The sequence below is a fragment of the Oryctolagus cuniculus genome, chromosome 3, assembly GCF_964237555.1.
Source record: "Oryctolagus cuniculus chromosome 3, mOryCun1.1, whole genome shotgun sequence".
NCBI classification, from domain to species: Eukaryota; Metazoa; Chordata; class Mammalia; order Lagomorpha; family Leporidae; genus Oryctolagus; species Oryctolagus cuniculus.
This window is the reverse complement of record NC_091434.1, coordinates 2632818-2646898: the sequence shown is the minus strand read 5'-3', so window position 1 is coordinate 2646898 and position 14081 is coordinate 2632818. Positions and strand designations below refer to the sequence as shown.

At 60.3% G+C, this 14081-nt stretch overlaps 1 protein-coding gene across 18 annotated transcripts in view; it reads left to right on the top strand.

Annotated features, from left to right (window-relative positions):
- Positions 1 to 14081, top strand: part of LRRFIP1 (LRR binding FLII interacting protein 1) — a 129239-nt gene that overhangs the window by 249 nt on the left and 114909 nt on the right. The gene's annotated exons all lie outside the window — the stretch shown is intronic.

The following is a 14081-nucleotide window of genomic DNA, read 5'->3' as shown; positions in this document are numbered from 1 at the left end:
GTCCTCGGCTCGGGACAGGCCCTGCGCGAGCCTAGCAGGGGCGCAGCGAGCTGTGGCGGGGCGCGGGCGGCCGCCAGGGGCGAGTGCCCGCTTTGTGCGCTGCGGGCGGTGAGGGGTGCTGTGGGGGACCCCGAGGCCGCGTGGCTCTGCCGCAGTAGCCCGGGTGTTCGGCTGCCGTTTGCGCTGGGGGGTGCCGGTGGGGGTCCCCGCGTCCTGAGTCTGGGCGGAGCTGATGCGGGGTGCAGGCGCTCGGTGAGGTTCGGTGGAAGTCGGGCGGCTGACTGACTGCAGCCGAGGTCTTGTGGGAAGTGAACTTTGCGCGCGGTGAACCCCACGCACTGCTGGGTGTCCGTCCCAAGGCCCTTTTCCCCATCCCTGGGTGGGTAGGGGATTCACCTGTGAATGGCAGTGGCGGAGGGGAAGGGAGCTGGTGCCGGGGTCTCCAGGGGACAAAGGAAGCCTGCTTGTTCCTGCTGTGGCCTTGGGGTTGTGTGCCCAGCCTGCGCCGGGACCGAGAGGGACGTGTGCCCACGTGCACGGCCGCCCAGGGTCAGCCTGAGGGAGGGTTGCTGTGCGGTCCCGAGTCCCACCTGGGGAAACTTCCTGGCAGCTGGGGTTGCTGTGGGCTCACAGCCGCACGCTTCCTGGGATCTGGGGTGTCTCCCACCCTGAACCCCCCGGCTTTGCCTTTGCCGACGTGGGGCGGCCACCAGCATTTGTTGAGTATTCACTGAGAAAGCCTTGTTTTTCTGGTGTGAGACAGAATAGGGCTTTCTGGGCAAACTCCGAGGCCTCCCTGGGAGCCAGGGTGGACACCACACCTGTGATGCCTGCCTCACCCCAGGCTGGGCCTCCGCGCCTCCACGTGGCACCTGCTGTGGTCGTAATCATGTCCTCACCTGGAGAAGGTCATACCCGGGCCACCAACGTCATTCTCACCTCTGCATCCCAAGAGCTCAGCACGGAGCCGGGCGCAGCAGGTACAGGCACTGAGAGGGCCTTTGGCCACCTGTAGCAGTCTGGATGGTGCCAGCACCCTTCCCCATGAAGGCAGCCCCGTGTGCGTGTATCTGGACAGAACCGAAACACAGGACCAGAGCTGACTGGGGAACGCTGGTCCTTGTCTTCCCCTGGTGGCTGTGGGACAAAGGAACGAGAAGAATGAGTCTCCCAGGTCTGCTCTTATCTGCCTGTTCTATAAAAATAGATTGGCTGGAAAGGGGGGGAATGCCCGCCCGGCTGACAGCCCGGAGGCCCCGCCTCCCACCAGGGAGCAGCAGCTGCCAGTCACAGGGATGGACTTGGAGTCAGACCCTGGCTGTGATGTCCTGGGGAAGGGAGCTCCTCCCCCTCCTCTGCGCCTGTGTTCTCTCTGAGAAGGAGGGCAGGAAGTCCCCCGGCTGCCAGGACTGGAGAGGGCGAGGGTAGCAGACAGGCACACAGGCACACAGGCACAGAGACACAGACACAGACACAGACACAAAGATACACAGACACGCAGAGACACAGACATGCACAAAGACACAAACACACAGACACACATGCACAGACACAAAGATACACACACAGACACACACAGACACAAAGATACACAGACACACAGAGACACAGACATGCACAAAGACACAAACACACAGACATACATGCACACAGACACAAAGATACACAGACACACATGCACACAGACACAAAGATACACACACAGACACACACAGACATGCACACAAGCACAGAAACAGACACATGCACACATGCACAGACACATGTACACAAAGATACACCTGCACAGACACACTCATACTCAGGCACACATGCACATACATACACACAATACAGACACAGATTGAGACACAGATATACATACACGCAGACACGCACACACACAGATACACAGACGTACAAGCACACACACAGATACCAGACACATGCACACAGACATGCATGCACACACAGACATGCACACAGGCACAGATACACGGGCATACATGCACACACAGACACACGTGCACACACAGGCCATATACACAGACATGCAGCACAGATACACACAGACACATACACTTACAGAGACATGCACACACAGTGTGCCCTTCAGTCAGGATGTCTGGGCTGCTAGGACACACCTCTGAACACGTGCGGGTCCTCAGGGGAGGTGGCTGGGCTGGGGTGCAGAAAGTGCGGGGCCTGGCAGGATTCCCACAGCCGCACCGGCAGCTCGGGCCTCTCGACCCCTGTGGGTGGCCTCCTCCCGCGTCCCCGTGAGCCGCCCCCTTCCTGATCTGGGAGCTGTCCCGACACCCAGAAGCTCTCCTTGAGACACCTGCACCTGTCTCCCAGCATCCCTTGGGCCATGCACTGGGACCGGGACACTGGACCCAGGGCCAGGCCCGTCCTGGAAGTGGGCAGAGCCAGCCTCCCCTGAGGCTGTGTGGAGGATGGAAGGGACGAGCCCTTAGGAATGTGGCAGGGAGTGGGGTGGACCTGGGTCAGGCGTCCAGGAATGTGCCTTCCAGAGGGAGTGGGGAGATTCTGGCTGAGGCCACGGCCACGGCCATGAGTAGGGGCCCAGTCCCTCTGGAGCAGGAGTGAGAGCTGGGCTCCGTCACCAAGGGGGTTGCCTTGGGAGGGGTTGGGATCTACAGCCATAGTCCAGGCAGGTGTGCGCCACAGCATGCGGCCGAGTCCAGGCAGGTGTGCGGCACGGCATGCGGCCGAGTCCAGGCAGGTGTGCGGCACACAGCGTGGTCCTTGTCAGCCACCATAGATGCGTGGGATGTCATCTCTTCTCACTGTCTTGCTGGGCTGGAGCCGGGCTCCGTGTTTCCAGGACCAGGCTCCAAGCCGCGCTGTGAGAAGCTCCTGGTTCTCACAGCCGGGAGGGGTGTTTCTGGGGCAGGCAGGGTTTTCTTTCCCCATGACCACACTGCGGCGGGCTGGTGGTGCCCTGGCCTGTTGACACTGCGCCCTGAGTAAGGAGATGATGCTGTCCCGGAGCCCAGGGTGGGTCCCAGGGTTGCTCCAGGATGGAAGCCTCACCCAGGGCAGACCCAGCTGTGAGTGGCAGCTGTCACTCAGCAGGACAGGGCCCTCCAGCGTGGTCCCGCTGTGACCTGTGTCCCCTGGGCGTGCAGCACATCGGCCCCACCAAGGCTGATGTCCCCACCTGTGAGTGCAGGCCACTCAGGGCTCTGGCCCCTTTCACTGGCCAGGTGCCCAGGGCCACAAGGATGTGGCCTTGTGGAGATCCCAGTGCCCCCAGGGCAGCCTGAGTCCCTGGCTGACCCAGCTGAGGACACAGCACGCCACTGGCAGGTGGAAGCATCCCTGTGGTGCGTGCCCAACTCCTGAGCTCCCCGCAGGGCCAGGCTCGGCCACCTCCTCCTCGCTGGGCCCCGGTGAACATGTCCGTGCACGGCGTGCCCCTCGTTACGGGCAGTCCCCGCACACGGGCCGTGGTTTCACTCGGAACCCTTGCAGGTTGCTCTGGGCCACCCTGCTTCCCAGTAGCCCGCATGCAGCTGCCTGTCGGGGGGACGCTGTCCCCTCTCTGCTCGGGCCTCAAGGCCGCTCAGGACAGCTTCGTCAGCTCTCAGCCATGGCTCTTTGTGGACTCGCCTTCCCCAGGCTAGCAGGGGGACAGCAACCGACTGGTCCCCAACTGGGTGGTGTCGTCATTGTCACCGTGGGTTTGCAGTGGGGGGCCGCATCAGGCACCCACCCACCTTGGGAAGGCGGAAGAGTCAGGGTAGAAGCACCTGGCAGGACACAGGGCCATCCACCGTGAGGAGCCGGCCGGCCCAAATCCCGGCTTATCCACCGCAGGGTTCCCAAGGGCCTGAACCAGTGTTCCCCACGGGTTTCATCACAAAGGCCGAGCGAACCCTGCGCCTGGGACCTTGGGCTGTTGGTGTGATTCCCAGTACAGAAGGAAGCGGAGGACTCAGCTGTGGACCATGCGCTGGCCTCTGCTGGCCTGTGGCCCCACCCCAGCTATTCCTGTCGCAGCCAGCTGTCCGTCTGCCCCTCCCTTTTCTGGGGGGAATCTTTAGTGATGTCTCAGTGCTTTTAGGGCCGGTTTGCCTGTGGAGGGTGGGAGGAGGCTTCGTGGTGTGATGGAAGCCATGGCAGCTGGCCTCTCGTGCCAGCGCTTGGCACCCAAGAGCTCCGTCAGGGCATGAGACGGGGGTGGGGTGGGGCTGGGAATGGGGTTGTTTTTAGGGCTGTATTGTGCTGGACACCGTAAGAGGCTTTGCTCCATAGTTAACACGGACATGGACGGGCTGAGACACAGGGGGACTTGCCTGAAGTCATGCGGTGACTCAGGGGCACGAGGCCCCAGCCCACACGGCTTCCTTGACCCGCTGCTCGGCTCCATCGGCAGCCCTGTGCCAGGCAGCGTCCTGTGGGAAGCAGACTTCTCCCCACCCCCTGGGACTCCTGTCCCCCGCTGGCCTCCAAGCCGCGGGGCATCCCCAGGGCATGAGCTTTCCGGAGCGAGAGCCCCGTGCTCTTGGCTTTGCTGTGTCTCTGGTCTTCCTCTTGCATGCCGCCATCTTTCATTTCATGGAGGACTTTGCCGTCCGCCGCAGGGCCCTGCGGTGGCCTTTTGGCGTGTGGTGCAGCCACGAAGCCGCCCCTCAGGACCCCTGCATCCCATCTCCAAGTGTCTGGGTTTGAGCCCAGCCCCACCTCCGATCCCAGCTTCCTGCTGACGGGCACCCTGGCAGGCAGCAGGTGACAGTCAGCAAGTGCTTGGTTCCTGCCCTGCCTGGGAGACCAGACCGGGGTTAGGACTCCTGCTTGCGCCTGGCTCAGCCTTGGCTGTTGTGGACGTTTGATGAGTGAACCAGTGGATGGAAGATCCCTCCTTCCCTCCCTCCCTGCCTTTCTCCCTCTCTCTCTCTCCCTCCCTCTCTCCTTCTCTCTGCCTTTCAAGTAAAATAAATTTTTTTAAAAAAATTTAAAAAGTATGTCAAGGGGCCAGCACCATGGCTCACTTGGTTAATCCTCCGCCTGTGGCGCCGGCATCCCATATGGGCGCCGGTTCTAGTCCCGGTGGCCCCTCTTCCAGTCCAGCTCTCTGCTGTGGCCCGGGAGGGCAGTGGAGGATGGCCCAAGTGCTTGGGCCCTGCACCCCATGGGAGACAAGGAGGAAGCACCTGGCTCCTGGCTTTGGATCGGTGCAGCACCGGCTGTGGCAGCCATTTAGGGGGTGAACCAACGGAAGGAAGACCTCTCTCTCTGTCTCTCTGTCTCTCACTGTCTATAACTCTACCTGTCAAATCAAAAAAAAAAAAGTATGTCAAATCATGCCCATCGTTATTTAAGCCTCCGGGGGCTGCCCGTGCCGCTCAGCAGAGCCGAGCCTCCGGCCCCTCACTGACCTGGCTGGCGTCCCCAGCTGGAAGGTGAGGATTTGGTGTTGGTGGGCCGGGCTCAGGCCCTCGCCCGCCTGCCTTTCTCCTCCTGCTCACTCACATCTTAGTTACAAGCTCGTTCTGAGTGAGGTCAGCATTCACCGACAGAATCCAGGCCAGCTGGGGGGTGGGCGCTGGGCTCCGATCTCCGGGGTCACATCCTCCTTCCACCTCTTAGCCTGTGATCTGGGGCCGGTTACTTAACCGCGCGCCTTGGAGCCCTGTGTCACGTGGGAAAACCTCACGAGTGTATTTCTCACAGGTGGTCTTGAGGGTAGAGGCCTCGGCACAGCCATGGCCCGGGGTAGACGCTCGGTAGCTGCTGGTGAACATGCGGGAGGCAGTGCGGCTACACAGCTCAGCCCTGCGCTGCAACGCGGCCCCCCTCGTTTCAGTGGCCCACCTGTCTGTGCACCTCTCATCCCTAATTCTCTTTTTCCCAAGGAGCAAACAGTAAGTCAGATATTCTGTCCGTGCCATTTTATTCCTCCCGGGAAACCCACCTCCCAGAGCCCTCCGTCAGTGAGCCCGCCAGGGCTGGGTGCTGCCGGGTGTGCTACAGCCGCCTGTCCTTTTGCCGCTGTCCTGAGCGCCCCCCCCTTCCATGGGGGTGCGGAGTGGATCCGTGTTTCCTGGGTCCTCGCGGGCTCCTTTCTTGGTTTGCTGTCTCTCGGTGCTGGGACACAGCCTACAGGAGCCCTCCGAGCAGGGGTGCCTCTCCCGCCAGCTGGAAAGTGTCTTTTTCCCACCTCGCATGTGATGGTGGTTTGGCTGTGTGTACAGTTCTAGGTTAAAGCCAGTTTCCCGAAGATCGGAGAAGATTTCTACGTGCGCTGTGGCCTGGTTTCCAGCATGTGATGGAGCAGAGCAGTGAGCAGGAAATGAAAGTAGGACACTGTCCTTGGGCGGGCCAAGGCTGTGGCAGAACCCACAGGAAAAGCAGGGGTTTTGGTAGAAGCAGATGTCGAGTGTGACTTTTTGTCCTCGTGATGTTTGAGCCCCGTGACTGTGTTACCTGTCCAACAACAACTAAACCCCAGGTTCAAAAAAGTCAAGTTACAAACCATGTTTACCGTGACTTTAATGCATTTCCCTGTTTTATTCCAGCCTTTGGGGTGGTTTGAGAGTTGGGTGCCTGTGTGACTTCGTGTGTTGAGTGGTGTCTGTTTCTACCCCCGGGGGCCAATAGGATCTTGTCTTTCTCCTCCTGGTTCTCGATGTTCGTTATCCACGGGATCGCTCAGTCTAGACACTCAGACCCTGACACTCTGAGGCTTTCTTGAACTCCTCCCCCCGTCCTCTTGCGGGACCCCCTGCTGAATGGGAAGAAGCTTGCAGGCGAGTGCCCAGCACCGCCTTCTGTTCCGTGGAGTTTGCTGTTCCGTGTCTGATTTCAGGAGTGTTTGGGGTGCCTCTCCCGTTTTGTAGTCTATTATCTTGATTCACTCATGCAGCAGCCTTTCCGACTGCTCTAAGGTGTTCCCTCTGCTTCTCTGGTTCTCCCGAAAATTCCTTCTGCTTCCCGCACTTGGACCTGCCTCACCCGCTTCCTTTGGTGGCTTGTTGGTTTGGCCGCCATCTTTCACCCTGGAGCCTTTCCCGGGTGCCTGGTGCTCCTTGGCGACCCGTCACCTTTGAAGTCCTAAAACGTGGTGACGATGGTGTGAACAGAGGCCAGGAGGGGAGGAGTCCCAGCGCGCGCAGGACACCCCTGAGGCGCAGTGGGGCGGCTGAAGTGCTGGTTCCTTACACACAGCTTGATTTGAGCCCATGTGCGGTCCTTGGCCACCACGTCAGCACACTTCCCTAGGGTGACGCCTGCGGGCGGAGTTTCCATTAAGGGAGTGAGTGGTAGGGATAGAGAGGGAAGTGGGAGATCAGTGGGAGCTTATGCCAGGGAGAAGGAGTTAGCCTCTAGTGTCCACCCAGCCCGAGCAAGGGAGCCAGTGCTGCTGATGTTCTGTGATGTCAACAATAGGGAGCAGACACAACCGCAAAAAGTAAGATTTTCAGAGCCGTGGGTACCAAGAGTAACTCGTCTGTTGGCTTGGCAAATTCTCTGAGATCTGAGATACTCTTTCCTAAATCAAATATAAAGCACCTGGGGAGTTGAGGTAGGCAGAATGTGATAGTCTTGGCAGGGGTGGCGCCTCGGGTCAGCAAGTCCGTCAGAGGAGGGCCGCTGGGCGCCTGCAGGGTGCATTCCCTGTGGTGGCTCCGCCTCCTCCCTCGCCGGGGGCCTGAGTGGAGCAGCACAGACCGCCTCCCACCTCCATCCTGTCTGTCAGTCCACATGGTGCCGCCCCCTTTGCCTTGGCACCTCTTTCTTTCTGTCCCCAAAGCTTCTGGGAAGGTGTGGGGTGCTCCAGGCCACGGCTCCTGCAGAGGGGATGTCCTGTTGACTGACAGCTGGCACGACTCCACCCTGGATGCCCCAGGGCACCTGCCAGACACTTCCACTTCTGTCTGTAGGACTCCACTGGCTGCTGGGAGCGCTGTGTGTGCATGTGTCACACAAGCCCCGTGTCTGCGTGTGTCACGCAAGCCGCTCCCCTGGGTACCCACTGTGCACTTGTTGGACTGCGTTTCAAGTGTTCTTTCATTTAACTTGATTGAAATTTAAAGAGCCACGCAGGGATAGTGGCTGCCTTATCAGCCAGCGCAGCTGCAAAGCATGTTACGCAGAGGCGCGCCCCGTGATGTGGAGTGCCTACGGACTCCCGCGGGGCCGTCAGTCATGCGTGATGGGCAGAGGAGAGGAGTGGGGTGGTGGTGCAGCGGGCGGGGCTGCGCCTGTGGTGAGAAGATGCGCAGGTTGATGGAAAAGGCACAGCCAGTCTCCTTAGGCTGTGTAGCCACGGGTGAGCTGCTGCACCTGAGCCTTCGTCCCTTGTCTGTGACCGGCCTGGTGTCCCTGGGATGGCTGTGGCAATGACAGGGCCCATGGACTACAGGGCATGCCACCAGGTGCCTGGCAGGTGCCAACCACACAGCGGCGGTCATTGTCACCTTCAAGGGCTCAAGTGTCATCTCTCGCAGGACACAGCAGTGCTTCCCGACTGGCTAGGACGTGCCATGAGCCACGTGTCCAGGGCTGGGCGGGCAGCTTGTGAGTTTGGGGCTGGAGGGCAGAGGGAAAAGTGGAGAGAGGAGAGAGGGGAAAGCAGGGGGACAAATACCAGAAAGCCCACCTTCCATCCATAAGAGGGGCACAGGTGGCCCTGGTGAGGCGAGCTTGGAGAGAGAGCACACGGCTGTAGCACTGGATGCCTGTGCATCGTAGTGACGGGGTCCCCGTGGGCTTTGCGCTAAGTCTGGAGCCAGGGTCCTTGCCTTGCATGGAGACAGAAAGGCCTCCTTGTTCACTGTTGTTTTTGCTTACGGCTCTGCGCTAAAGAACCAGCAGTTGGGGGCCCGCTCTGTGGCACAGTGAATTAAGCTGCTGCCTGGATGCTGGCATCCCCAGTCAGAGCGCTGGTCCAAGCCGCTCTGCTTCTGGTACAGCTCCCTGCTGATGAGCCTGCAAAGGCACCGGATGATGGCCCAGGTGCCTGAGCCTCTGCCACTCACGTGACAGACCTGGATGGAGTTCCGGGCTCCTGGCTTTGGCCTGGCCCAGCCCCGGCCATTGTGGCCACTTGGGGAGTGAACCCGCTGGTGGATGATCTCTCTGTCTCTCTCTCTGTTACTCTGCCTTTCAGATGAATAAAGTAAATCTTAAAAGCAGAGGAAGAGTCAGCAGTATGGCTCCATGAGGCATTCTGGGCCTCGCTCCCAGGCTGCCTTGCTCGGTGCCCAGGGCCTCGGCCAGCTTCCTGGAGAGATGGGGCCCCTGGCTCACTCTGCGCTGTGTATCTTCGGGCTTATCTGACCTCTTAGACGTCACCAGATTCCTGGCCTATTTTTACCACTGCTGAGAGCCAGCTCCGGGGTGAGGGCCGAGGACAGTGAGGCGTGGCCACACCACCTTACAACTCCTTTTTTCAGTTCCTCAAGTGTTTCTCTCTTGTTTCGGGCTTGGGGTCCTCATCCCGGGCACTAGAGCGGGGCTGTGGCGTGCGTGGCTGTGGGACACCTGCCGCCATCATGCTGTCGTCTACCCAGGAGCTGCCGGGAGCTCCCCATTGCCCAGTCGTGGCAACCAGAGCCGTGTCCAGACATCGTCACACACCCTCTGGGTGCGAATGGCCACTGAGACACTGTGAGCTCCGTACCCCGAGCTCTGACCAGGGTCCAGGGCCCTCGACTGCCAGCTCTCGTCGGTGGATGCGAGTGACTGCCGAGCCGCGAGGGGGAGCAGTCACTGGCCAAGCTAAGCTGTGCTGCTCAGCGGTTCTTCTGCCTTTTAAGCCTCTGGGATTGGCATGGAGGGGGCCACAGCCCTTGGAATCTGGGGGCGCAGTCTCGGGGGACAGCTGCAGGCTCAGGTGCAGGCTGCACGTGTGATTACGCCTTGTTGGGCTCTGGAGTGGATGTGAGCTGAGGACGGGGGCTGCTTGCGCACAGCAAGTCCAAGGTCGGGCCCCAGCAGGTGCTTCATCCGTCTGCACCTTCTGCTCACTAGAAGTCCGGGTGTGGCTGCGGACAGAAGGACAGCAAAGACCCCAGCCCGTGCCTGTCTCACCTTCGGGGTGGGGCTGGGGACCCAGCGACTGCACCCCACAGGATGACCCTCCCGATGAGAAGGGACACTGGACATTGGACCACACAAAGACCAGTCGGTGCCACATTTCCATAGAATTAAAATTGTCCCCATAGCTCCTTCAAAGGCAGGCAGCTGCAGTTCTCAAAATAGCTGCTGGGTCATCGCCTTGTCCAGGTTCCCCTCCCAGCAGCCCCGGGTCCCCGCACTGCCTGCCTTAGCACCGCTCCATTGTTCTCCAGCTCCTGCAAGCCGCCCGGGCTGTCCCCCTGCAGCGGAGAGAGCTGTGAAAATCTCTGCTCCCACTGCTCTGTCTGCCCTGGGCGAGGGAGCCCCGGCTCAGGACCCTGCCAGGGAGAGGCACACACACAAAGGCCCTCTCCTAGGGGAACATCAGCCGTGCGCTCCTTGTAGTTCAAGGTTTCACCAATCCTTTTTGCTTTTTGTGGTCACTTTTGCTATGTGTCTCAGCTGTTCTTGCCTGTCCCCTCCAGCTCTGTACCTGGAACAGGTAGCATGCCATCTCGTGGGAGGACGGCCTTCTACGCCAGCAGGCTGGACTCTCCGCTACCCAGCGGCCTGCTCTGAACGTGGGTCTTAAAATACAGCACAGCAGAGCAGGCGGCACCTGTAGCATTCGATGTGCACTGTATGTTGGGGCCCCGTGGCCTGCTCTGTGCGATCCCGAGGAGTTTCAGATGGATGAGGACATGCCTGCCCCCCCCCAAGGGCTCCGTGGGGGAAAAATTATTTCCTTCAGTAGTCGTGGGTCATCTGGTATCGGGGGAGTGAGGACGTGGCCACGGGGAAGCTTGTGACACCACGCAGGCCACAGCCCGTGTCCGGGCCTGCCTCAGCAGGTGCTCGGTCCCCTCCCACCCCACCTGCTGGCTGTCCCCTGCCTCAGCAGGTGCTGGGTCCCCTCCCGCCCCACCTGGCTGGCTGTCCCCCTGCCTCAGCAGGTGCTGGGTCCCCTCCCACCCCACCTGGCTGGCTGTCCCCTGCCTCAGCAGGTGCTCGGTCCCCTCCCGCCCCACCTGCTGGCTGTCCCCTGCCTCAGCAGGTGTTGGGTCCCCTCCCGCCCCACCTGCTGGCTGTCCCCTGCCTCAGCAGGTGTTGGGTCCCCTCCCGCCCCACCTGCTGGCTGTCCCTTGCCTCAGCAGGTGCTCGGTCCCCTCCCGCCCCACCTGGCTCTCCTTTCTGCCTGGCGTCCCCGTGGATGGCGCTCTCTCAGGAGGCGCGCTCCCTGCCATCTCCCACCCCGGACCCTCCTCAGCCTCACACTGGTCCTCACTTCTGCCTCCGTGGACCCGGTGCTCTCTGGGGGCAGCCCTGGCCCCTTCTCTGCTGGGTTCCCAGGGCCTGGGACATAGTAGTCACTCAAGAGCCACCTGTTGGGTCTGTGGGACTCCCCCCTTTCCCCAGCACACAGCAGGCACCGAGTCCCGGGGGTTTAATGGTGAGTGAGAGAGTGGATGAATGGATGGACACACACATGGCCCCGATGAATGGATGAGTGGACTTTGCCTCACTTCTCATTCAGCATTTGGGGAGGGGACCGGCAGATGTGAACTGTGACATAGCATTTCAGGGTTCATATTCTTTTTTTTGGACAGGCAGAGTGGACAGTGAGAGAGAGAGACAGAAAGGTCTTCCTTTTCCATTGGTTCACCCCCCAATGGCCACTGTGGCTGGCGCACCATGCAGATCCGAAGGCAGGAGCCAGGTGCTTCTCCTGGTCTCCCATGGGGTGCAGGGCCCAAGGACCTGGGCCATCCTCCACTGCCCTCCTGGGCCACAGCAGAGAGCTGGACTGGAAGAGGAGCAACCGGGACAGAATCCAGCACCCCAACCGGGACTAGAACCTGGAGTGCTGGCGCCACAGTTGGAGGATTAGCCTAGTGAGCTGCGGTGCTGGCCTAGAGTTCAGATTCTTTTTGCTCTAGAACAAGACATCAGAAGGGCCGTCCACAGTCCCTTAGCATGAACCCCCAGCTCACAGGATGCAGGGGCCACCGTGCCGATTCCTGGCCGCGGGTGTCTGGGCTCCTCACTCAGGGCAGGCTGGTTGGCGACCTTCTCCCCTTTCATGTAACGGGATCTGGAGAGAGTTAAAGCGAGAAACAGGATCCGCCTCGGGGCTCTCTCAGAATCTTTCTCTCTGTCCAAGTCCGTGTCTCTCCCTCTCCTCCTTCGAGTTTCTCCGTTGGCCTTTTGTGATGTATCCAACGTGGAGAAGTTTTTCCGAGTGATCCTGGTGCCAAGGCACTGACCTCACTGGATGTGGGGTGGGGATCGGGTTGCGCTGTGCATTGCCAGTGCACTGAGAACCTGTTCCCAAAAAAGGCACTCACAGTGTCCAGGAAAACTCTGCTCTGGGGGCTGGCGCCCGCCCAGGAGCTGAAGTCACTTGAATTGCGTGTGGAGAACATTCCAGGGTGGCCTCCCTGTTGGGGTGGAGGTGTGGACGGCAGGAATGTAGGTATTAATCGACCCTGCCAGGTGCAAGAAATGGCGATAAATGGCGTCTCTGCCTGACCTCCACCTCACCTGTGTGGTCTCCGGGGAGCAGCCTTTGGGGGAGGAAGGGGGATGGTAGTTGGGGGGCGGGGCATTACGGAGAAGGCTTGGAGATGTGAACTGGGAAGCGGGGAGCCTGGCCCTGGAGAGCACGCAGCCTGTTCTCACAGCGCTGCTTGCTGGTCGTAGCCCCTGTCAGGGCTTCCCTGTTTCCCACAAGACTGACTCAGACTTGGTCGGGAGGCCCCCGCAGCCCTGTCTCTGGTGGGAGTCTCCCAGTGACTGACACAGACTTGGTTGGAGGCCCCCGCAGGCCCTGTCTCTGGTGGGAGCTCCTGTCTGGTCTGCATTTCCAGGCTCCCATCTTGCATCCGCTCATCGTCCTTCCATCTGAGAACCCTTGGTCTTTCCTTGTCTTTCGTTTACAATTCATATTTATTGGAGAGAGGCAGAGACAGACAATTGGCATCTGCTCCAATGCGGGGAGCCAGGAACTCAGCCCAGGTTCCCCACTTGGGTGGCAGGCACCCCACTGCTTGGAAGAGCCATCACCCGCTGCCTCCCATGGTGTGCGTGAGCAGGAAGCTGGGACCGGGAACGGATCCAGGACTGGAATCCAGGCACTTCCCTAAGGGACGTGGGCCTTCCAACCTGTGTTTTAGCTGCTGCTCCAAACACTGGCCCCTGCCTGAAACTTCTGAAGAGTAGAGATCAGATATTTTGTAGAATAACCCCAAGTTTAGATTTGTCTCATTAGAGCGAGGCTTTAGGTTTAGGAGAATTGCACAGAGGTAAAGGCTGAGATGTACCTCAGAGCCACGGAGAGGGGGAAACGGAACTCCTCCGCCCCCCGGTTCACTCCCCGCATGCCACAACAGCCAGGGCTGGGCCAGGCTGAAGCCAGGAGCTCCACTCTGGTCTCCCAGGCTCATTAGCAGGGGGCTGGATTGGAAGCGGAGCAGATGGGACTTGAACCCATACTCCACCGTGGGATGCCAGCATCGCAAGCCATGGCTTAACCCAGGGCGCCACACCACGAGCCCCAAAGCCTGCGGTACCAACCGCGACTCCTCTGCAGCTGCGGGTTCCCACAGGGAGCTTGCTGTCCCGCTCCTGCCCTGAGCTTCCTGGAAGCCGTCACTCCGACCAGTCTGAATTCAGGGCGAGGGGGATTCGGTCCCGATTTGTGGTCCTGGAAGTAATTCCTGACCTCAGGAAGAGGAACTTGGTAGCCAGGCAGACACCAGCACCCCCACCACGGCTCACCTGTGGGGATGTCGGGGGTCCATGAGAGCAGGGGTTGGGGAGCCTGCGTGTCACTATGGCCGCCCCAGCCCCTGGGGTGGCTCACCCACATGCCCTCAACAGCTGGGTCTGGAACGAGCTGAAGCCAAGAACAGGGAACACAATCCAGGTCCCCACATGGGTGGCAGGAACCCATGAGACAGGAGTTTGGCTTTGAAGGGCTTTTTGATACGAGCATGGAATAGACTCTCCGACAA